This window comes from Stomoxys calcitrans, chromosome 1 (genome assembly GCF_963082655.1).
Source record: "Stomoxys calcitrans chromosome 1, idStoCalc2.1, whole genome shotgun sequence".
In the NCBI taxonomy this organism is placed as follows: Eukaryota; Metazoa; Arthropoda; class Insecta; order Diptera; family Muscidae; genus Stomoxys; species Stomoxys calcitrans.
In genome coordinates this window covers 85,131,424-85,154,967 of record NC_081552.1, presented here as the reverse complement: position 1 = coordinate 85,154,967, position 23,544 = coordinate 85,131,424, and positions in this window count along the sequence as shown.

Here is a 23,544-nt window from a genome sequence, read left to right as displayed (position 1 = left end):
ATCCTCAGATTTAGGGTCTTAGGCCCATTAAAGCCGCATGTATTATCCGATTTTGCTGAAATTTGGGTCAGTGAGTTGTTTTAGGCCCTTCGACATCTTTCTTTAATTTGGCACTGATCGGTTCAGATTTGGATATAGCTGCCATATAGACCGGTCTCTCGATTTAAGATTTTGGGCCCATAAAAAGCGCATTTATTGTCCGATGTCGCCGAAATTTGAGACAGTGAGTTCTGTTGGGCTCTTCAATGTTGGTCTTCAATTTGGCTCAGATCGAACCAGATTTGGATATAGCTGCCATATAGATTTGGTCTAAATCGTTTGATATGTCTATTGTATATAGCTGCTATGGGGCATAAGGTGGGCATAAGCTATGCATTTTTCACTGGATTTTGACGAAAGGTTGTTCACATATATACCCGAGGTGGTGGGTATCCAAAGTTCGGCCCGGCCGAACTTAACGCCTTTTTACTTGTTTCGGTATTTATTTTTGTATTTATAATTTTGCAGATAACTTGGGTATAAAAACATTTTTCAAAAAATGTTTGATGATTTCGTATTCTTTGTATATAAACCTGATCTTCTGATCTCATAAAATTGGATTTTAGTTATACACAGCCGCTATATAGACCGATCTCCAGACTTGAAGTCTTGAGGCAATAAATTGGTAATTTTTCATTCGATTTCGATCAAATTTGGCACAGTGAGTTCTGGTAGACCCCTATTCATTTCTGTGAAGAGCGGTTCGGATTGGACTAAATTTGGATATAGCTCCCCTAGACCGATCACCCGATCTCCCGATAAAGGGTATTGAGGCCATAAAAGATGCATTTATTACCCGAATTCGATGAAATATGGCACAGTGTGATTTGTTAGACCCCTACCCATTCCTGTTAAATGCGGTACAGATCGGACCATATTTGGACATTGCTGCCATATAGACCGATCTCCCGAAATAGAGTATTGAGCCCATAAAACGAGCATTTGTCATCCGATTTTGATGATATTGACCATACTTCGCTTAAATTTGGAACTTATTGTTTCAAATTTCTGCGAAATCGGATAATGAATGCGGCTGTCGTGGGCGCAAGACCCTAAATAAGCAGATCCCATGATGGGATGAAAATCGATAACACCTCAGCTTTAACCACTTCAAAGAGTTATCTCTAAGAGTTCTCAAATGGCATATTTTTATACCCTCCACCATAAGATGGGGGGTATACTAATTTCGTCATTCTGATTGTAACTACTCGAAATATTCGTCTGAGACCCCATAAAGTATATATATTCTTGATCGTCGTGAAATTTTATGTCGATCTGGCCATGTCCGTCCGTCTGTCCGTCCGTCCGTCTGTCTGTCGAAAGCACGCTAACTTCCGAAGGAGTAAAGCTAGCCGCTTGAAATTTTGCACAAATACTTTATATGAGTGTAGGTCGGTTGGTATTGTAAATGGGCCATATTGGTCCATGTTTTGATATAGCTGCCATATAAACCGATCTTGGGTCTTGACTTCTTGAGCCTCTAGAGTGCGCAATTCTTATCCGATGGGGATGAAATTTTGCACGACGTGTTTTGTTATGATATCCAACAATTGTGCTAGGTATTGTTCAAATCGGTCTATAACCTAATATAGCTGCCATATAAACCGATCTTGGGTCTTGATTTCTTGAGCCTCTAGAGTGCGCAATTCTTATCAGATTGGAATGAAATTTTGCACGACGTGTTTTGTTATGATATCCAATAACTGTGCCAAGTATGGTTCAAATCGGTCCATAACCTGATATAGCTGCCATATAAACCGATCTTGGGTCTTGACTTCTTGAGCCTCTAGAGTGCGCAATTCTTATCCGATTGGAATGAAATTTTGCACGACGTGTTATGTTATGATATCCAATAACTGTGCCAAGTATGGTTCAAATCGGTCTATAACCTAATATAGCTGCCATATAAACCGATCTTGGGTCTTGACTTCTTGAGCCTCTAGAGTGCGCAATTCTTATCCGATTGGAATGAAATTTTGCACGACGTGTTTTGTTATGATATCCAATAACTGTGCCAAGTATGGTTCAAATCGGTCCATAACCTTATATAGCTGTCATATAAACCGATCTTGGGTCTTGACTTCTTGAGCCTCTAGAGTGCGCAATTCTTATCCGATTTGAATGAAATTTAGCACGAAGTGTTTCGTTATTATATCCAACAACTGTGCTAAGTATGGTTCAAATCGGTCCATAACCTGATATAGCTGCCAAATAAACCGATCTGGGGTCTTGACTTCATGAGCGTCTAGAGTGCGCAATTCTTATCCGATTGGAATGAAATTTTGCACGACGTATTTTGTTATTATATCCAACAACTGTGCCAAGTATGGTTCAAATCGGTCCATAACCTTATATAGCTGTCATATAAACCGATCTTGGGTCTTGACTTCTTGAGCCTCTAGAGTGCGCAATTCTTATCCGATTGGAATGAAATTTTGCACGACGTGTTTTGTTATGATATCCAATAACTGTGCCAAGTATGATTAAAATCGGTCCATAACCTTATATAGCTGTCATATAAACCGATCTTGGGTCTTGACTTCTTGAGGCTCTAGAAGGCGCAATTGTTATCCGATTTGAATGAAATTTAGCACGACGTGTTTCGTTATTATATCCAACAACTGTGTCAAGTATGGTTCAAATCGGTCCATAACCTGATATAGCTGCCATATAAACCGATCTGGGGTCTTGACTTCATGAGCGTCTAGAGTGCGCAATTCTTATCCGATTGGAATGAAATTTTGCACGACGTATTTTGTTACGATATCCAACAACTGTGCCAAGTATGGTTCAAATCGGTCCATAACCTTATATAGCTGTCATATAAACCGATCTTGGATCTTGACTTCTTGAGCCTCTAGAGGTCCCAATTATTATCCGATTTGGCTGAAATTTTGTACGACGGATTCTTTCATGACCGTCAACATACGTGTTTATTATGGTCTGAATCGGTCCATAGCCCGATACAGCTCCCATATAAATCGATCTCTCTATTTTACTTCTTGAGCCCCCAAAGGGCACAATTCTTATTCGAATTGGCTTACATTTTACACAGGTCTCCAACATGTAATAATATACTTATAGCAGAGCAAATCTTTTCTTATATCCTTTTTGGCCTAAGAAGAGATGCCGGGAAAAGAACTCGACAAATGCGATCCATGGTGGAGGGTATATAAGATTCGTCCCGGCCGAACTTAGCACGCTTTTAATTGTTTAGTATGGCTTTGAATTACCACAAGCAAATAAGTATAGGGCAGAAAACTATTTCTGTTTTAAGCCATTAACTTCGAATTTCAGAAAAGTCAAGCCTTATCTCGCACCTTCATAACTGCCGATTCGTTTGGGCGAGTATCAATCAGTAATACTACTCTTTTGTATAGATAGATGTTAGATCGATATACCCCTCTTATTAGAACAATTTTCTCTGCACTAGTTATGGTAAATACATTAGCCTGGAAAATACTGCAGTGGTTACTCATTCGAAAAGCGGTGTTGATATTAAGTTCGCCACAATATATGCCACAGCCGTTGTCATTTTCCATTTTATTGTAGTTCTATCTGTATTAATTATTCGTTCGTAAGCTATATTTAACTCTTCAGCCATTGCTTCGGAGTAAATGCAAATTTTGCCCATGAACAATCCACTAAGGAACAGGGACAAACTTCTCACATATCAATGAGTGCAGTCCGACTCAAGTTTAAGCTCAATGATACAGGACCTCCTATTTTTAGCGTGCCGCAGTGCGACACCTCTTGGGAGAGAAATTTTACATGGCATAGTACCTCACAAATGTTGCCAGCATTAGGAGGAGAATACCTCCGCTGAAAATTTTTTTTTATGGTCTCGCCAAAATTCTAAACCAGGCGTTCAGCGTCATGGCGGACATGCTAACCTCTGCGCTACGGTGGCCTCCGTTGATTCGGAGTGGTTACCCTAATATGCAGTCTGCGGTCAACTCGTTCTGGTTCTACTTCTCCGTCCGTCAAGACTGCCATACGTCAGAGCTGGCCCACCAAAAAATTAAGTCTATTAAGACAAGTTTAAAGTATCATCCTGCAGCGTGGCCAATCCGAACTTCAGAATCATTCCGATCAGTGTAAATAGTACAACTCAGGGTAGCAGTAAGAATCTCAGGGTAGCAGTAAGAATCTCTGGTCAGAAATGTACCCCTGTCGCCTCCGATCGGAGGCGGTCCCTTAGTGGCGTTAACCGTTACCTACTATTACCAATACTGCCCAAGATCTCCCCCCACCACACCTCGTAACGCATTCTCTATAGCAGACAAATACCCATTGTTCTTTATCCAAAAATGCTGCCAATATGAAATGCTTAATATAGTGACCTCTCAAGTTCATGCATACTGTGTAGGTCCGATTCTATTGATCTGATCTTTATGTACGGGTGCTGGCATCAAGAGAAGTAGGACGACCCAAGTTTACTTTTAATATGGAAATCCAAAGTTCCCTCTCATGTCTTAACAAATAGTTAGAAAAGACTAAACGCCCTAAAATCCTTAAGGCGCTTTTACACGTCATGTAGATGACATGTCACTTTCTGTATTTACATGTAATTAAAAATTTTGCAATTTTGGTATCATTTTTGTTTTTTCGTATGAAATAACCTACAATCTTGGCAAAAGCTGATTTTGTATGCGAAAAATTGTTAAAGTTGTGAGAAAGCTATAGTTAATCATAAATTTGTGGAAACAATTCAATTTGGGGTTGCTTTTATTCAACTGACAACAAAAACCGCTGATTTCTTTATGTTTTTGTCAGAAGGAATAGAGCACGATCTAATCGAAAAAAATTGCATGTGCCATTTTGAAAAGTGTTTTTCATATGTTAGCTTCGTTTGTATCATGTTCGGCCGACTTGTATGGATTGTAATATTCGGACACTATCATAACTAAAAAGTCTCTTCACCATTTCAACCGCCTCACCGTTCTCCGGGATTGACAAAACGATCCATTCTTTTGTCTCAGGTACACAGCCTGGAAAATATGTTTCAAGCAAATGCAGTAGAGTCTTACGAGTTTACTCAATCCATTCCCCATTCAGCTTTTGTAGGTTTGTTAGAAATGGGAGTTCCTCGATCAACTTTACGAAGTCCTCCTTTTTGGTCTTTCTCACTTCCTTCTTATAAATCCTAAGTTTTTATACCCTCCACCAAAATTTCAAGCGGCTAGCTTTACTTCTTCGGAAGTTAGCGTGCTTTCGACAGAGAGATGGTCGGATATGGCTAGATCGACATAAAATGTCACGACGATCAAGAATATATATACTTTATGGGGTCTCAGACGAATATTTCGAGTAGAATGACGAAATTAGTATACCCCCATCCTATGGTGGAGGGTATAAAAATCAAATTGTGTTTGTTTGTAGGTTTGTTTGTTTGTTTGTATGTTTGTGTGGTCCTTATAGACTCAGAAACGGCTGAGCCGATTTTCTTGAAATTTTCACAGATGGTACATAATGACCCCGTGGTGAAAATAGGGTACTAAATTTTTTGATATCTGAAGGGGAGGGGGCGGACCCTCCCCCTTACCCTAATTTTCAGAAACGCCAGATCTCGGAAATGGGTGGTGCGATTTAAGCGAAATTGTGTGTGCTCTCATATAGTACCCTAAAAATAAAAATTTGGTATCCAAATTTCGGATGGGTAACCTAGGGGGCTGCCTCACCCTAAAACCTACCAAACATATCTTTTGACCAATCACGACAATATGGGACTCAAAGGAAAGGTATTTAGGATAAGAAAACGTATCTGATATCCAATTGTCGGTCCAAGTGTTAGGGGGACCACCCTCAAGCCCCAAAACAAATAAAAGATATTTGAATGTAGAATACGAATCTGATATCCAAATATGGAACCAAGTGTTTGGGGGTCCGCCTCCCACCAAAAACATCCCCAAACGGGGGATGGGTCTCAAATGAAAGGTCTTTGGGAGTAATGCACGAATTTGATATCAGTATTCGGGAAAGGTGTCTATGGGGCCAACCAATCCCTACAACACCTCCCAAATAGTATTTTCTGACTATTGCAATATGAGGCTCAAATGAGAGGGTTTTTAAAGTGGAACACGAATCCGATATATATTGTCAAGGCCAACTCACTGATTGGCCACCTATCCCCCAAAACACCCCCCAAGCCGGTCATGTTTGCCGACTATGGGGCTTAAATTAAAGGTATGTGGGAGCAGACCACGTCTCTGATATCAACATTAGGGTCCAACTGCCTAGCGGACATCCCACCACTATAACAATCCCCAAATAGGACGTATTTGCTCACCAAGACAATTTGGGTCCTAAAGAGAGTGGAGCTAAATATTCAATGTTTTTAGGGCCAATACCCCAAACCGGACATATTTGTTGACTTTTGCAATAAGGAGTTTAAATGAGTTTAGAAAACGAATTTCATATCCAATTTTGAGGGCAATGACAATATGGGGTTCAAATAAATGATATATAGATACATGAGAATAGAGCACGTTGCTGATATATTTTCAGGGCTTAGAATTTGAGGGACCACCCCACTCCCCAAAACACCCCTACATCGGGCATATTTACCGACCATGACAATGTGGGGCTAAAATGAAGGGTATTGGGGTTGTAGAGCAAAAATTGATACTCATTTTCGGGACCAATTTTCTGGGGGTCTACCCCTTTCCCAAAATATCCCTCAAGCTGCAATTTTTTAGTGACCATCGCAATATGGTTCTCAAATGAAGGTATTTGGAAGTAGAATACGAATTTGATATCCAAATGTAGGACCATGTAATTAGGGCATCATCCCTTTTCCAAAATACCCACAAAAGGAAAAAAAATTTCGACCATGCCAATATCTGACTCAAATGAAAGGTATTTGAGATAAGAAAACGAATTTGATAACCTATTTTGGCCATGTGTTTAGGGGACGCCTCATCCTGTAAACTCCTCTTAAGCCAATGGCAATATAAATGGTATTTGAGATAAGAGTACGATGCTGATATTTTTTCAGGGCGAAGTATCTGGGGGACCACCTCTCCCCCGAAAACACTACTAAGTCAGATATCATGAGAATATCGGGCTGAAATGAAGTATTTTAAGAATGGAGTACACCTTACATCCAAACTTAAATTCATAGACTAATAAAGATCATATGGGATTCAGATAAAGGAACTTATATTGTTAAACTGTTAGTCAAGTGATATACTATTTTCGTAGCATGGTATTTTACTAAAAGCTCTTAAATTGTCGAAAATAAATATTCCAAGGAAACTTTTGTTCCATATAAAGTAAAAGAAGGCACATCGGAGCGGGCCCGGGTCAGCTAGTATGACATAAAAAACGAGGTCCAAGTAATTGATAGTCGCTCCATCCCCGATAATTTCCCCAATGGGAATACTTCTCAACCATAGCTTTATGAAACTCAAATGATAGGCGTTTGAGAGCAGATAACGAATAAGACATTAAACTTTGTGTCTAAGAACCTAGGTGGTGGTTTACCTCCTAAAATCGCCTCCAATAGGTTAGTTGACCTATTAAAACAATGGGGAATCAAGTGATAGATTTTTTTGAGTTGAGTGCGTCATTTAAATTTTTGCTCAAGTGGCAATGTGGCGCACAACCATCATATAGAAGCCCTCCATCAAACGGCTGTATACACCAATCACGACAATATGAGGTTAAATTAAAGGTATAAGGTTGGGTACTGCGAATCTGATATAATTATTCAGCTCATATATGTAGCGGATCACCTCATCCTGAAATGGTGATCAATTATAATGACCTAACGGGACACTGTGTGATTTAATTAATGTGTAGGCCGCCATAGCCCCGAAATTATAACATTCAGCGTGAAAGCAGGAGTTGCAAACCTTAACGATAAGGTTGCAACCATTTTTAGCTCACCGAAATAAAAATAAACCAACCTGAACCATGTTCGACGCGTATGTCAAAAAGCCGAACATAAGTCACTGTGGCAAATTTCAGTGAAATCAGATTATAAATGCGCCTTTTATGGGGCCAAGACTTTAAATCGAGATATCGGTCTACATGGCAGCTATATCCAAATTTGAACCGATTTGGGCCAAGTTGCAGAAAAATGTCGAAGAGCCTAACACAAAGCACTTTCCCAAATCTTAAATCAAGGGATCAATCTATACGGCAGCTATATTAAAATCTGGACCGATCTGGGCCAAATTGACGAAGGATGTCGAAAGGCCTAACACAACTTACTGTCCCAAATTTAAGCAAAATCGGATAATGGGCTTAAGAACCTAAATCGGCTGATCGGTCTATATGGGGGCTATATCAAGATATAGTCCGATATAGCCCATCTTCGAACTTAACTTATGGACAAAAAAAGAACCTGTGCAAAATATCAGCTCAATATATCTATTTTTAAAGACTGTAGCGTGATTTCAACAGACAGACGGACGTACATTTCTAGATCGTCTTAGATTTCTACGCTGATCAAGAATATATATACTTTATAGGGTCGGAAATGGATATTTCGATGTGTTGCAAACGGAATGGCAAAATGAATATACCACCATCCTTTAGTGGTGGGTATAAAAATAAAATATAGGAATATAGGAAGGATCTAAAAGCAAAAAAATTTGGTACCATATTCTGGGGTGGGATGCTTAGGAGAGCCGCCCACCCCCAAAACCTGGCAAACGGATTTATAGACCAAACAGTATAATATGGGACTCAAATTAAGGGTATTTGAGAGTAGAAAACTAATCTGATATCCAATTGCGGAATTAAGTGTTTCGTGGGTCACCCCATAAAACCCCTCAAATCGGACATATTTACCGATCAAAGCAATATGGATCTTAAATGAAAAGTCTTTGGGAATAGAGCAGAAATTGACTTTAACCCTTTGGGAACAAGTTTCTGGGGGTCCACCACACCCCAAGTAGGACTTTTATTGACCATTGCAATGTAGGGTTTAAATACGAGGAACTTGAGTGTAGAAAAATCCATAGGAAAATAAGAATACATTTTCAACTACAACTACGCATAAATTTTCAAATTTAGAGTACTCCTCTCCAAAGTAGCATAATCGGGTCAGCAGAAGGAGCCAGGTTCAGCTAGTCTTATATATACCAAGTAAAAGCGTGCTAAGTTCGGCCGGGCCGAATCTTATATACCCTCCACCATGCATCGCATTTGTCGAGTTCTTTTCCCGGCATCTCTTCATAGGCAAAAAAGGATATTAGAACAGATTTGCTCTGCTATTAGAGCGATATCAAGATATGGTCCGGTTTGGACCACAAATATATTTTATGTTGGAGACCTGTGTAAAATGACAGCCAATTCGAATAAGAATTGCGCCCTTTGGGGGCTCAAGAAGTAAAATAGAGAGATCGATTTATATGGGAGCTGTATTGGGCTATAGACCCATTCAGACTTTAATAAACACGTATGCTGATGGTCATGAGAGGATCCGTCGTACAAAATTTCAGGCAAATCGAGTAATAATTGTGACCTCTAGAGGCTCAAGAAGTCAAGAACCCAGATCGGTTTATATGCAAGCTTTATCAGGTTATGAACCGATTTGGACCATATTTGACACAGTTGTTGAAAGTAAGAATAAAATACGTCATACACAATTTCAGCCAAATCGAATAGGAATTGTGCCCCCTAGAAACTCAAGAAGTCAAGTCTCCAGTTCTGTTTATATGACAGCCATATCAGGTTATGAACCTATTTGAACCATACTTCTCAAAGTTGTTGGATATCATAACAAAATACTTCGTGCAAAAATTCATTAAAATCGGATAAGAATTGTACCCTCTAGAGGCTCAAGAAGTCAAGACCCAAGATCGGTGTATATGGCAGCTATATCAGGTTATAGACCGATTTGAACCATACTTGGCACAGTTGTTGGGTATCATAACAAAACACGTCGTGCAAAATTCCATTCCAATCGGATAAGAATTGCGCCTTCTAGAGGCTCAAGAAGTCAAGACCCAAGATCGGTTTATATGGCAGTTATATCAGGTTATAGACCGATTTGAACCATACTTGGCACAGTTGTTGGATATCATAACAAAACACGTTGTGCAAAATTTCATTCCAATCAGATAAGAATTGCGCACTCTAGAGGCTCAAGAATTCAAGACCCAAGATCGGTTTGTATGGCAGCTATATCAAAACATGGACCGATATGGCCCATTTACAATACCAACCGACCTACACTAATAAGAAGTATTTGTGCAAAATTTCAAGCGGCTAGCTTTACTCCTTCTGAAGTTAGTGTGCTTTCGACAGACAGACGGACGGAGGGACAGACGGACCTGGCTAGATCGACATAAAATGTCGCGACGATCAAGAATATATATACTTTATTGGGTCTCAGACGAATATTTCGAGTAGTTACCAAATCCAGAATTCAAGACCCAAGATCGGTTTATATGACAGCTATATCAGGTTATGGACCGATTTGAACAATACTTGACACAGTTGTTGGATATCATAACAAAATACGTCGTGTAAAATTTCATTCCAATCGGATAAGAATTGCGCACTCTAGAAGCTCAAGAAATCAAGACCCAAGATCGGTTTATATGGCAGCTATATCAGGTTATGGGCCGATTTTAACCACACTTGGCACAGTTGTTGGATATCATAACAAAACTCGTCGTGCATAATTTCATTCCAATCAGGTAAGAATTGCGCACTCTAGAGGATCAAGAAGTCAAGACCCAAGATCGGTTTATATGGCAGCAATATCAAAACATGGACCGATATGGCCCATTTACAATACCAACCGACCTACACTAATAAAAAGTATTTGTGCAAAATTTCAAGCGGCTAGCTTTACTCCTTCAGAAGTTAGCGTGCTTTCGACAGACAGACGGACGGACGGACGGACAGACGGACGGACATTGCTAGATCGACATAAAATGTCGCGACGATCAAGAATATATATACTTTATGGGGTCTCAGACGAATATTTCGAGTAGTTACAAACAGAATGACAAAATTAGTATACCCCCCATCTAATGGTGGAGGGTATAAAAAACGTCATGCAAAATTTCAGCCAAATCGGATAGGAATTGCGCCCTCTAGAAGCTCAAGAAGTCAAGACCAAGATCGGTTTATATGACAGCTATATCAGATTATGAACCGATTTGAACCATACTCGGCACAGTTGTTGGATATCATAACAAAACATGTCGTGCAAAATTTCATTCCTATCGAATATGAATTGCGCACTCTAGAGGTTGTTGGATATCATACCAAAACACGTCGTGCAAAATTTCATCCCAATCGGATAAGAATTGCGCACTCTAGAGGTTCAAGAAGTCAAGACCCAAGATCGGTTTATATGACAGCTATATCAGGTTGTGAACCGATTGGAACCATACTCGGCACACTTGTTGGATATCATAACAAAACATGTCGTGCAAAATTTCATTCCAATCGGAAAAGAATTGCGCACTCTAGAGGTTCAAGAAGTCAAGACCCAAGATCGGTTTATATGACACCTATATCAGGTTATGGAACGATTTGAACCATACTTGGCACAGTTGTTGGATATCATAACAAAACACGTCGTGCAAAATTTCATGCCAATCGGATAAGAATTGCGCACTCTAGAGGCTCAAGAAGTCAAAACCCATGATCGATTTATATGACAGCTATATCAAACCATGGACCGATACGGCCCATTTACAATACCAACCGACCTACACTAATAAGAAGTATTTGTGCAAAATTTCAAGCGGCTAGCTTTACTCCTTCGGAAGTTAGCGTGCTTTCGACAGACAAACGGACATGGCTAGATCGACATAAAACTTCATGACGATCAAGAATATATATAGTTTATGGGGTCTCAGACGAATATTTCGAGTAGTAACAAACAGAATGACGAAATTAGTATACCCCCCATCTTATGGTGGAGGGTATAAAAATCAATTTGTGTTTGTTTGTAGGTTTGTTTGTTTGTTGGTTTGTATGTTTGTGTGTTCCTTATAGACTCAGAAACGGCTGAAACGAATTTCTTGAAATTTTTACAGATGGTGCATAACGATGCCGTGGTGAAAATAGGGTACTACATTTATTGATATGTGATTTACCTTAATTTTCAGAAACGCCAGATCTCGGAGATGGGTGGTGCGATTTAAGCGAAATTTTGTATGCTTTCATATAGTACCCTAAAAATAAAAATTTCGTATCCAAATTTGGGATGGGGTACCTAGGAGGGGCGCTCCACCCTAAAACCTACAAAACATATATTTAGACCAATTAGTACCCTAAAAATAAAAATTTCGTATCCAAATTTGGGATGGGGTACCTAGGAGGGGCGCTCCACCCTAAAACCTACAAAACATATATTTAGACCAATCACGACAACATGGGAGTCAAATGAAAGGTATTTAGGATAAGAAAACGTATCTGATATTCAACTGTAGGACCAAGTGCTAGGGGGACCACCCCAACCCCCAAAACACCCCTAAATCAGACATATTTACCGACCATGGCAATATGGAACTCAAATGAAAGGTATTTGCTAGTAGAATACGAATCTGATATCCAAATGTGGGACCACGTTTCTGGGAGTCCACCCCTTTCCCGAAACACCCCCCAAAAAGGACTTATTTACTGACCATGGGAATATGATGCTTAACTAAAAGGTATTTGGGTGAAGAATACGAATCTGATATCCAAATATGACAGCAAGTGTTTGGTGCCGCCTCTCCCCAAAAACACCCCCAAAGGCGACAAATTTACGACCATAGCAATATGGGGCTCAAATGAAAGGTCTTTGGAAGTAAAGCACGAATGTGATATCAATATTCGGGAAAAGTGTCTATGGGGCCACTTCACCCCCACAACACCACCCAAATAGTAAGTATTTGCTGACTTTTGCAATATGAGGCTCAAATAAGAGACTTTTTAGAGTAGAACACGAATCCGATATATATTTTCAAGGCCAATTCACTGAGTGGCCGCCCATCCCCCAAAACACCTTCCAAGCCGGTCATGTTTTCCGACTGTGGAAATATGGGGCTCAAGTTAAAGGTATTTGGGAGTAGACCACGTATCTGGTGGGACGTCCCACCACCATAACAACCCCCAAATAGGCCGTATTTGCTCACCAAGACAATTTGGGTCGTAGAGAGAGTGGAACTAGATATTTATAGTTTTTAGGGCCAATACACAATACCGGACATATTTGCTGACTTTGGCAATAAGGAGTTTAAATGAGATTAGAAACCGAATTTGATATTCAATTTTGAGGCCAATGGCAATATGGGGTTCAAATAAAAGATATATAGATATATGAGAATAGAGCACATTGCTGTTATATTTTCCGGGCTTAGTGTTTGGGCGGGTGTTCACCCCAAAACACCCCGAAATCGGCCATAATTACCGTCCATGTCAATGTGGAGCTTAAATGAAAGGTTTTTGGGCTTGTGACTATGTAATTGCATTCTTTCTTCTGTCAGTTATCAGCTGTTACTTTTAGCTTGCTTTAAAAAAAAGTGCGCGAAATTTTGTTTACATTTGTTTGTTTGGCGTCAATTTTAATATGGGTACCACATGTATTGAAAGAAATTCATTTAACAAACCGAATCAACGCTTGTGATATGCACCTTAAACGCAATGAATTCGATCCGTTTTTAAAACGAGTCATAACTGGAGATGAAAAATGGATTGTTTACAACAACGGATTGGTGAACCGTTGGTGTTTACAGCATGGTGAACCAGCTCAAACCACTTCAAAGGCTGATATCCACCAAAAGAAGGTTATGCTGTCTGTTTGGTGGGATTGGAAGGGTGTGGTATATTTTGAGCTGCTTCCTAGGAACCAAACAATTAATTAGGATATTTACTGTCAACAATTGGACAAATTGAATACAGCCATCAAGGAGAAGCGACCAGAATTGGTCAATCGTAAAGGTGTCATATTCCACCAGGACAAAGCTAGACAGCACACATCTTTGGTCACTCGCCAAAAACTGAGTGAGCTTGCCTGGCAACTTTTGATGCATCCACCATATAGCCTGACCTTGCACCATCAGACTACCATTTATTTCGATCTTTGCAGAACTCCTTAAATGGTAAAACTTTCGGCAATGATGAGGCTATAAAATCGCACTTGGTTCAGTTTTTTGCAGATAAAGGCCAGAAGTTCTATGAGCGTGGAATACTAAATTTGCCAGGAAGATGGCAAAAGGTTATCGAACAAAATGGCAATTATATATTTGATTAAAATTCATTCTAAGTTTTATTAAAAATGCATTTACTTTCTTCTAAAAAATCCGCAATTACTTTTTAGGCAACCCAATATTTCACTAAAAGCTCTTTAATTATCGAAAATAAATATTTCAAGGAATCTTTTGTTCCATATAAAGTAAAAGAAGGCGCAGCGGAACAGGCCCGGGTCAGCTAGTCTATATTATAACAAGGAAAAAGATGCCACACAATCCGCTAGATTTGAATATGTTGTCAAAAGTTGGTTGTCATTTTACCGCGCAAACACCTCCAAATTTGCAACATTTGCCGGCTTAGTTTGCAAGCAGATGCCATTTCTCAAGGACTTGTCAGATATAATTCTCCCTGTTGCCGTTCAAAAGTTGAAGACTCAATGCAGTTCTTATCTAAATGTGAATTTTTATATATACTGAATTATTAAAATTAATATTTTTAGCATGTTCCCTTAATCCGTTTCAATCTTAACAAGTAAAAGCGTGCTAAGTTCGGCCGGGCCGAATCTTATATACCCTCCACCATGGATCGCATTTGTCGAGTTTTTTTCCCGACATCTCTTCTTTGGGAAAAAAGGATATAAGAAAAGATTTGCTCTGCTATTAGAGCGATATCAAGATATGGTCCGGTTTGGACTACAATTAAATTATATGTTGGAGACCTGGGTAAAATTTCAGCCAATTCGAATAAGAATTGCGCCCTTTGGGGGCTCAAAAAGTAAAATAGAGAGATCGATTTATATGGGAGCTGTATCGGGCTATAGACCGATTCAGACCATAATAAACACGTATCTTGATGGTCATGAGAGGATCCGTCGTACAAAATGTCAGGCAAATCGGATAATAATGACGACCTCTAAAGGCTCAAGAAGTCAAAGTCCCAGATCGGTTTATATGGTAGCTATATCAGGTTATGGACCGATTTTAACAATACTAAGTACAGTTGTTGGATATAATAACCAAACACGTCGTGCAAAATTTCATTCCAATCGGATAAGAATTGCGCACTCTAGAGGCTCAAGAAGTCAAGACCCAAGATCGGTTTATACGGCATCTATATCAGGTTATGGACCGATTTGAACCATACTTGGCACAGTTGTTGGATATCATAACAAGTTAGCGTGCTTTCGACAGACAGACGGACGGACGGACATGGCTAGATCGACATAAAATGTCGCGACGATCAAGAATATATATACTTTATGGGGTCTCAGATGAATATTTCGAGTAGTTACAAACAGAATGACGAAATTAGTACACCCCCCATCCTATGGTGGAGGGTATAAAAAACGTCTTAACGATAATAACGAAACACGTCGTGCAAAATTTCATTCCAATCGGATAAGAATTGCGCACTCTAGAGGCTCAAGAAGTCAAGACCCAAGATCGGTTTATATGGCAGCTATATCAGGTTATGGACCGATTTGAACCATACTTGGCACAGTTGTTGGATATCATAACAAAACACGTCGTGCAAAATTTCATCCCAATCGGATAAGAATTGCGCACTCTAGAGGCTCAAGAAATCAAGACCCAAGATCGGTTTATATGGCAGCTATGTCAAAACATGGACCGATATGGCCCATTTACAATACCAACCGACCTACACTAATAAGAAGTATTTGTGCAAAATTTCAAGCGGCTAGCTTTACTCCTTCGGAAGTTAGCGTGCTTTCGACAGACAAACGGACGGACGGACGGAGGGACAGACGGACGGACAGACGGACGGACATGGCTAGATCGACATAAAATTTCACGACGATCAAGAATATATATACTTTGTGGGGTCTCAGACGAATATTTCGAGTAGTTACAATCAGAATGACGAAATTAGTATACCCCCCATCTTATGGTGGAGGGTATAAAAATGAATTTGTATATGTTTTTTTGTTGGGTTTGTAAATTTGTTTGTTCCGTTTAGGCTCAAAAACGGCTGAACCGATTTCTTTGAAATTTTTACAGATTGTGGGGAGTATTCCGGAGGGAGCAATAGGCTATATAATTTTTCGATATCGCAAGGGGGACGGACCGTCCCCTTACCCCAAAAGTACCACCCAAAAATAATAGTGGACCGATCGGGACAATATGGGATTCAAATGAGAGATATTCAAGAGTAGAGTACGAATTTCATATCAAAAATTGAGTCCATGTAACTGGGGTCCGCTCTGGCCCCAAAACACCCTAAAATAGGAGCTCGAATGAAAGGTATTTGGGAATAGATTACGAATATGGTCAGAAAAGAGGTAAAGGCTTTATAATTTGTTGATACACCACCATACCAAAAAAGATCACCCTAATTCAAAAGTGACCTGTAGGGATAACATAGGTATTGAATGAAAGATAATGGAGAGTAGAATGCAATCTTATGTATAACAAGTAAAAGCGTGCTAAGTTCGGCCGGGCCGAATCTTATATACCCTCCACCATGGATCGCATTTGTCGAGTTTTTTTCCCGGCATCTCTTCTTTGGGAAAAAAGGATATAAGAAAAGATTTGCTCTGCTATTAGAGCGATATCAAGATATGGTCCGGTTTGGACCACAATTAAATTATATGTTGGAGACCTGTGTAAAATTTCAGCCAATTCGAATAAGAATAGCGCCCTTTGGGGGCTCAAGAAGTAAAATAGAGAGATCGATTTATATGGGAGCTGTATCGGGCTATAGACCGATTCAGACCATAATAAACACGTATCTTGATGGTCATGACAGGATCCGTCGTACAAAATTTCAGGCAAATCGGATAATAATGACGACCTCTAAAGGCTCAAGAAGTCAAGGTCCCAGATCGGTTTATATGGTAGCTATATAAGGTTATGGACCGATTTGAACAATACTTGACACAGTTGTTGGATATCATAATAAAACACGTCGTGCAAAATTTCATTCCAATCGGATAAGAACTGCGCACTCTAGAGGCTGAAGAAGCCAAGACCCAAGATCGGTTTATATGGCAGCTATATCAGGTTATGGACCGATTTGAACCATACTTGGCACAGTTGTTGGATATCATAACGAAACACGTCGTGCTAAAATTCATTCAAATCGGATAAGAATTGCGCACTCTAGAGGCTCAAGAAGTCAAGATTCAAGATCGGTTTATATGGCAGCTATATCAATATATTGACCGATATGGCCCGTTTACAATACCAACCGACCTACACTAATAAGAAGTATTTGTGCAAAATTTCAAGCGGCAAGTTAGCGTGCTTTCGACAGACAGACGGACGGACGGACATGGCTAGATCGACATAAAATGTCGCGGCGATCAAGAATATATATACTTTATGGGGCCTCAGATGAATATTTCGAGTAGTTACAAACAGAATGACGAAATTAGTATACCCCCCATCCTATGGTGGGGGGTATAAAAAACGTCTTGTGAAATGTCAGCCAAATCGGATAGGAATTGCGCCCTCTAGAAGCTCAAGAAGTCAAGTTCCAGATCTGTTTATATGACAGCTATATCAGGTTATGAACCGATTTGAACCATATTTGGCACAGTTGTTGGATATTCTAACGAAACACTACGTGCCAAAATTCATTCAAATTGGATAAGTATTGCGCCCTCTAGAGCCTCAAGAAGTCAAAACCCAAGATCGGTTTATATGACAGCTATATAAGGTTATGGACCGATTTGAACCATACTTGGTACAGTTGTTGGATATCATAACAAAAGTCGTCGTGCAAAATTTCATTCCAATCGGATAAGAATTGCGCACTCTAGAGGCTCAAGAAGTCAAGACCCCACATCGGTTTATATGGCAGCTATATCAGGTTATGGACCGATTTAAACCATACTAGGCACAGTTGTTGTATATAATAACGAAACACATCGTGCAAAATTTCATCCCAATCGGATAAGAATTGCGCACTCTAGAGGCTCAAGAAGTCAAGACCCAAGATCGGTTTATACGGCAGCTATATCAGTTTATGGACCGATTTGAACCATACTTGGCACAGTTGTTGGATATCATAACGAAACACGTCGTGCAAAATTTCATCCCAATCGGATAAGAATTGCGCACTCTAGAGGCTCAAGAAATCAAGACCCAAGATCGGTTTATATGGCAGCTATATCATAACATGGACCGATATGGGCCATTTACAACACCAACCGACCTACACTAATAAGAAGTATTTGTGCTCCAAATATTCGACTGAGACCCCACAAAGTATATATATATATATATATATATATATAAAAATCAGTGTTCGGTTCGAAATGTGTTCATTCACCGTAACGTTGCGTCCAACAGCATCTTTGAAAAAATACGGTCCAATGATTCCACCAGCGTACAAACCACAACAAACAGTGCATTTTTCGGGATGCATGGGCAGTTCTTGAACGGCTTCTGGTTGCTCTTCACTCCAAATGCGGCAATTTTGCTTATTTACGTAGCCATTCAACCAGAAATGAGCCTCAACCCTGAACAAAATTTGTCAAAATTTGAACACATTTCGAACCGAACACTGATTTTGGTAATAAAATTCAATGATTTTCAAGCGTTGCTCGTTAGTAAGTCTATTCATGATGAAATGTCAAAGCATACTGAGCATCTTTCTCTTTGACACCATGTCTGAAATCCCACGTGATCTGTCAAATACTAATGCATGAAAATCCTAACCTCCAAAAAATCACCCTTTATATATATATATATATACACTTTGTGGTGTCTCAGTCGAATATTTGGAGTAGTTACAATCAGAATGACGAAATTAGTATACCCCCATCTTATGGTGGAGGGTATAAAAATCAAATTGTGTTTGTTTGTAGGTTTGATTGTTTGTTTGTTTGTATGCTTGTGTGTTCTTTATAGACTCCGAAACGGCTGAAACGAATTTCTTGAAATTTTCACAGATGGTGCATAATGATACCGTGATGAAAATAGGGTACTACATTTTTTGATATCTGAAGGGGGGCCGACCTTCCCCCTTACCCTAATTCTCAGAAACGCCAGATCTCGGAGATGAATGGTGCGATGTAAGCGAAATTTTGTGTGCTCTCATATAGTACCCTAAAAATAAAAATGTCGTATCCAAATTTCCCAAACAACCCCCAAACAGGACTTATTTACTGACCATGGGAATATTGGGCTTAAATAGAAGGTATTTGAATGTAGAATACGAATCTGCTATCCAAATATAGGACCAATTGTTTGGGGGGCCGCCTCTCACCAAAAACATCCCCCAAAGGGGACAAATTTACGACCATAGCCATGTGGAGCTTAAATGAAAGGTCTTTGGGAGTAAAGCACGAATTTGATACCAATATTCGGGAAAAGTGTCTATGGAGCCACCCCAACCCCACAACACCACCCAAATAGTAAGTATTTTCTGACTATAGCAATATGAGGCTCAAATAAGAGGGTTTTTAAAGTGGAACACGAATCCGATATATATTGTCAAGGCTAACTCACCGAGTGGCCGGCCATCCCCCAAAACACCCCCCAAGCTGGTCATATTTGCCGACTATAGATATATGGGGCTCAAATTAAAGGTATGTGGGAGTAGGCCACGTATCTGATATCAACATTAGGGACCTGTCTAGCGGACGTCCCACCACCATAACAACCCCCAAATAGGACGTATTTGCTCACCAAGACAATTTGGGTCTTAAAGAGAATGGAGGTCAATATTCATAGTTTTTAGGGCCCATACCCAAAACTGGACATATTTGCTGGCTTTTTCAATAAGGGGATTAGGTGAATGGTATTTGAGATCAGAAAACTAATTTGATATCCAATTTTGAGACCAATGGCAATATGGGATTCAAATATATGAGAATAGAGCACGTTGCTGATATATTTTCAGGGCATAGCGTTTGGGGAACCACCCCAATCGCCAAAACACCGCTAAATCGCGTTTATTTACCCACCATGTCAATTTGGAGCTTAAATGGAAGGAATTGGGGGTAGAGCAAGAATTTATACTCATTTTCGGGACCAATTTTCTGGGGATCTACCCGTTTCCCAAAATACCCCACAAACAGCAATTTTTTATTGACCATCGCAATATAGGGATCAAAAAAAGAATTTGGGAGTAGAATACGAACTTGATATTCAAATGTAGGATCATGTTATTAGGGCATCACCCCTTTTCAAAACACCCCCAAAAGGAAAAAATTTTCGACCATGTCAATATGTGGCTCAAATGAAAGGTATTTGAGATTAGAAAACGAATTTGATAACCTATTTTGGGGCCATGTGTTTGGGGGACGCCTTATCCTGTAAACTTCTCTTAAGCCAATGGCAATATAGGGTTTGAATAAATGGTATTTGAGTAAAGAGCACGATGGTGATATTGTTTCAGGGCCAAGTATCTGGGGATCACCTCTCTATGGCAATATGGACCTCAAATCAACGATATTTAGATGTAAAGAAAGAATTTGATACCTATCAGGGCAGAGTGCCGGTGGGCGCCCCATCCCCAAAACATCCCCAAAACGGTTCACGTTTACCGACCATGGCAATATAGGGTTCAAATTAAAGGGATTTGAGAGTGAAACACAAATTTACTATCGATATTTGAATCGAAATGTCTGAGGTATCATTCCTCCCCTAAAAAACCTTTCTCATTAACCTTATGTTCGAATTTTTATACCCTCCACCATAAGATGGGGGGTATACTAATTTCGTCATTCTGTTTGTAACTACTCGAAATATTCGTCTGAGACCCCATAAAGTATATATATTCTTGATCGTCGCGACATTTTATGTCGATCTAGCCATGTCCGTCCGTCTGTCCGTCCGTCCGTCCGTCCGTCTGTCTGTCGAAAGCACGCTAACTTCCGAAGGAGTAAAGATAGCCGCTTGAAATTTTGCACAAATACTTCTTATTAGTGTAGGTCGGTTGGTATTGTAAATGGGCCATATCGGTCCATGTTTTGATATAGCTGCCATATAAACCGATCTTGGGTCTTGACTTCTTGAGCCTCTAGAGTGCGCAATTCTTATCCGATTGGAATAAAATTTTGCACAACGTGTTTTGTTATGATATCCAATAACTGTGCCAAGTATGGTTCAAATCGGTCTATAACCTGATATAGCTGCCATATAAACCGATCTTGGGTCTTGACTTCTTGAGCCTCTAGAGTGCGCAATTCTTATCCGATTGAAATGAAATTTTGCACCACGTGTTTTGTTATTATATCCAACAACTGTGCCAAGTATGGTTCAAATCCGTCTATAACCGGATATAGTTGCCATATAAACCGATCTTGGGTCTTGACTTCTTGAGCCTCTAGAGGGCGCAATTCTTATCCGATTGGAATGGAATTTTGCACGACGTGTTTCGTTATGATACCCAACAACTGTGCTAAATATGGTTCAAATCGGTCTATAACCTGATATAGCTGCCATATAAACCGATCTTGGGTCATGACTTCTTGAGCCTCTAGAAGGCGCAATTCTTATCCGATTGGAATGGAATTTTGCACGACGTGTTTTGTTATGACTTTCAAAAACTGTGCCAAGTATGGTTCAAATCGATCCATAACCTGATATAGCTGCCATATAAACCGATCTTGGGTCTTGACTTCTTGAGCCTCTATAGGGCACAATTCTTATCCGATTTGAATGAATTTTTGCACGAAGTATTTCGTTATGACATCCAACAACTGTGCCAAGTATGGTTCAAATCGATCCATAACCTGATAAAGCTGTCATATAAGCAGATCTGGGGATTTGACTTCTTGATCCCTAGAGGTCGCAATTATTATCCGATATGCCTGAAATTTAGTACGACGGATCTTCTCATGACCATCAACAAACGTGTTTGATATGGTCTGAATCGCTCTATTCCCCGATACAGCACCCATATAAATCGTTCTCTCTATTTTACTTCGTGAGCCCCAATGGGCGCAATTCTTATACGAATTGGCTGAAATTTTACACAGGTATCCAACATATAATTTAATTGTGGTCCGAACCGGACCATATCTTGATATCGTTTTAATAGCAGAGCAATTTTTTTCTTATATCCTTTTTTGTCTAAAAAGAGATGCCGGGAAAAGAACTCGACAAATGCGATCCATGGTGGAGGGTATATAAGATTCGGCCCGGCCGAACTTAGCACGCTTTTACTTGTTTTTCACTCTTACAGTCACCTAAAACAAGATATGGTTTCTATTGTTGGGGTCGGGTGCCTCGGAGGCCACCCAAAACCTGGGAAATGGTTATACAGGCCAATCACGACAATATTGGGCTCAAACGAAAGGTGTTTGAGAGGAAAAACGAATTTGATATCCAAATGAAGAGCCATGTGTTTGGGTCTCAAATAACTTGTATAAAATCTATTTGAGAGTAGAGTATGAAATTGATACTCATTTTTGGGACAAAGACCCTGGGGTCCACTTCACCCTCAAAAACAACCTAATTACCGATGATGCTAATATGGGGCTCATACAAAATATATTTGAAAGTGGAGCACGAAGCTTATATTTATTTTAAGGGCCAAGTGTTTGGGAGGCCATCCCACCCCAAAATACCCCGTAAACAGGAAATATTTACCAAAGTGGTAACATAGGACTCAAAGAAAGGCATTTGGGGCAAGGGCAGGGCAAACTTCTCACACATCAATGAGAGCTTTCCGATTAAAATTTGAACTCAATGATAAGGTACCTTTTTTTTAGCCAAGTCCGAACAGCGTACAGCAGTGCGACACCTCTTTGAGGAGAATTTACATGTCCATACATGACTTGGTACCTCGCAAATTTCGCCAGTATTAAAAGGGATAACAACCCCTTTAAATTTTTTCGATGTTCTCGCCAGAATTCGAAGGCAGGCGTTAAGCGGACATGGGTCACAGTGGCAAGAATTCCGGCCGAAGTGTTTCCACCCTTAAAATGCATTAGAGAGTTAAAGAAGGCGCAGCGTAGCGGGCCCGGTCCGGCTAGTGTATTATATGCAAGAAACCAGCTTTCTTCGACATGACCCAATCATTGATTTCATAATGCCGAATGTTACTTAAAGTAAGGTCAAGGACTTTCTTTCTAGATGGTATCTCAAAAGTGGCGTCGGTTCCCCTATTAAAGAGGTTAAATCTTCTATTTGAAAACACTTTCTTCTCTCAACCAGAGTATTTAGCTTTCGAAATTGTTGCGAAAAACTAACAAATACACAATACAAAAACTTCCTTATATTTGTTACCTAAACTTCTGGTGTTCTTGGTTGCATCTAGGTTTTAAAGGTTTGTGACCAATATTTCAAAAAAGTTACACTCAGAGAAATTTGTTAGTAAAATTAAGAAAACATTTTGGAGTAACAACAGATTGTCTGCTATAAATGGGTAAGCAAAAAT